The sequence below is a fragment of the Nicotiana attenuata genome, chromosome 1 (genome assembly GCF_001879085.1).
Source record: "Nicotiana attenuata strain UT chromosome 1, NIATTr2, whole genome shotgun sequence".
Classification (NCBI taxonomy): Eukaryota; Viridiplantae; Streptophyta; class Magnoliopsida; order Solanales; family Solanaceae; genus Nicotiana; species Nicotiana attenuata.
In genome coordinates, this window is record NC_031989.1 from 5,917,462 (window position 1) to 5,920,809 (window position 3,348).

The following is a 3,348-nucleotide window of genomic DNA, read 5'->3' on the forward strand; positions in this document are numbered from 1 at the left end:
GCAATTATGTTGAAAATCCCAATTATGCTACAATTGAATGGGAATTGGGATATTAAAATTCAATGTACCCAGTTCATAGATATTTTGTAGATAATTTGTAGAAACATTGAAATTCTGTATTTTCATATTAATTTTTCAAATGATATGTAGTTTTGTTGTAGATTAAATGTAGAAAACAAGCCATTGTGAGTCTTATTTGACTCATTCCTCACATTCAACCTATTCTACAAATTCACGCCTCTGTAAATACAATACAACCATATTTCTTGAATTTAAAGGTATAGCAATATATATAACTTAAAAAACATCTTCTCCTCTGCACAAGTTAGCTCCAAAACAGACGAAGTGGAATAACAAGCTCCCATCAAAACTTTTAAGACAAAAACACAAAGCTGAAAAATAAATAAACAACAGTCTACAATTTTTCTACAATTGATCTACAATTTCTGCAATATAATGTATGTCATGTCTTCTTCTTCTTCTTCTTCTTCTTCTTCGAGTTTCAATCTGAAATTCAGCCAAAACCAAGTCTAATCTTCACCAAAACCCCTCAAAATTGAGATATAAACTCCAAACCATATTCCCAATTATTTACAACAACACCCAATCCAAACAAATAATAATTTTTGAAAATCCAAATTAGAATTCAAAGCTTCAAAGCTTTTTAATGGCTGTCAATGGTGGAATTGCTGCTCTCTTTTCCTTTCCTCTTATATTACTGAAATTTGGGATTACGAGATAGAGAGAGACGTAAAGAGAATTCTCAAATCTTTGCAACAACATCAAATCCAAACAAACAATGTCTTTTGGAAACCCAAATTCGAATTCAAAGCCTTGGCTATGGAAGAAATAATAGGATTTTGATACAGAAATCGTGGGTGTGGGAGGGAAACGTGGGTGAAGGTGTGGGAATTGGAGAGAGAAACGTGGGGGGAGTGGTATTAGAAGGAATATACGGTACCATTAAATTAGGAGTGTAATTAATACCCTTAAAAACCACTAATGGTATATAATTGGTAATTAGGTATACTAAATGTAATTATATCAAACCTTAAACATTGAAGGTAATATAGTTTCCTATATGACATAGGAATATAAAAATTCCTTGTTTGTTCTTGTTGTAATTAAGGATAAGCGGGCTGTTCCATTCCATGGACTCTAATCACTGCTATAGAAAGGCCAATCAAGTAAGCATGTAAAATCGCGTCTATAAGTCATCAGCAAGAAGTAATGCATGTTTTGAGACAATGCCAAGACAAATCAAAGGCTTACTAGATATAGATAGGTGGCAACTACCATCTTTTCGAGTTAAGAATAGAAGGTCAGGGGCTCTTGTCTATGAGCCACCATAACCACACCAGCTTTATTACCACTGGATAAGAGTTTTCCTTTTTGTTTCTTACAAACAGTTTTATGTTCAACCATATGAGATGGCTTTGCTATTCTCTCAAAGTGTAATAGCAGGCTAGGCTATCCCCTCCTACAAAGTGCATTATGCTTTAAAGTGGTGATAAAATCATGACTTGGAACTACAATAACTACGTACTCAATATGTTTTCACACGTGGGATTTGAGGAGGGCAGTATATATATAAATATAGACCTTACCCCTACCTTGTATAAGTAGAGAGGTTATTTCCAAGAGACTCTCGGCTCAGGCACGCACAGTCACAATAGTAAAGCAAATTGAAATATTAAAAATAGTCGAGAGCCATATGAAAAGAAATAGTAGCAACAGTGAGATAGTAACTAATCGAAGCAGAAGCAATGTCAGATAACACTGGAAATCCAACAAAAAGACAAAAACAAGAGTAATACTACGGAATGGAAGGAAAGTACGCTCTACTATTACTAACGTTCTACCCTAATCTTCTGAAGATGCATCATGTCATGTCTAATAACCTCTCCCAATTTTTCTTTAGCCTTCCTCTACCTCTCCTCGGGCGCACAATAGTCAACCTCTAACACCTCCTCTTATGGGCATCTGGACATCTCCTTTTTATAAGTCCGGACCACCTATCACTTCCTGTATCTTATAATATCATGACTTGGAATTAAAAAAAAGAAGTAAAAGCCAAACCCCAAAAAATTGGGGATAATTTTTAGTCAAAGGTCAGTCCAAGATTTCTCCTCTTGATCGTGAATCAACCATAAAAATATGAGTTGGGTTGTTACATATATTTTCAAATGGTAAGAAATCATTGTCGATTAATATGAATTATAACAACTATTATTTTAATATAATTAAAATTGGAAAAAGGGTTAAAATGCCTCGTACAATAAAAAAAAATAGTTTTTAATTTACTCGCTATACTTTAAGATCGAGTATACTACTGAATCTCTCTCTCTAACCTTCCCCCTCACCCCCCTATATATATATATATATATATATGCAGATGTGGTTGCCTGCCCCTTCACCAATAAAAGAAGGATATGACTATTTTGCCATAAGTTTTCTGTTGAGCAACAATACCCATATTCCTCCAATTTTCTCATAGATTTTACATCCCGTGGATCTACTCCCAAAAATTTTTCTTCCACAAACCAAGACACAAAGGACTACCGTGGTTAGCCCTCCACGATCACTGCAAGTGGTATAAAAGTTGATATCCGTCCGAGGCCTATGTCCCATCAATAGAAAAGTGATTTTTAGCCAATTGACAATATCTAGCTTTGACAGATGCTACCCAAATTTCATTTTTATAGCAAAAATCTATTGCATATGCATAACTAGCCATCTCCAGCAGCAAGCTAGATTTTATCCAACAAATAAAAAAAATTCTTCAGCAACTCAAGACAAAAATTACAATTCAACAGTGTTGAGCATCTTCGTCTGGAAAGTCATCATTATCATCAGAAGATGACCCCGATATGATTTTCTAGGAAACTAATCAGACATTACATCAATATGACAACATATTGACATCACCATAGCTAACATCATCTATGATATCAACAAGCATTTACTCCTAGGGACATCATCCATGACATTAAGAAACACTGTCTTGTTTTTAATTTTTGGCTGTAAATAGCCTTTCCCATCACGTGTAATACACACACTACACTACTACTTCATTAAAATTCTCTTCCCCTCTCTGAAGAATCGGTTAGAGCATAATCCCTCTAGCCTACTATTGTAAGTTTTTGACTTGTAATTCAAATTTTCAGCTTGAGTTTATATTTATATATTACTCTTGCATTATGTTTGGCTAAGCCAACTAACTTATTTTTTTACATCCCATTTATATGGTCGGGTCTACCATCCAACTTAATTATTGCATTCTAACTGTGTTTTCTGTAGGTTTAATTACATCGTTGTCACTTGCTTCATGTCCTTACTTCTCTTTAA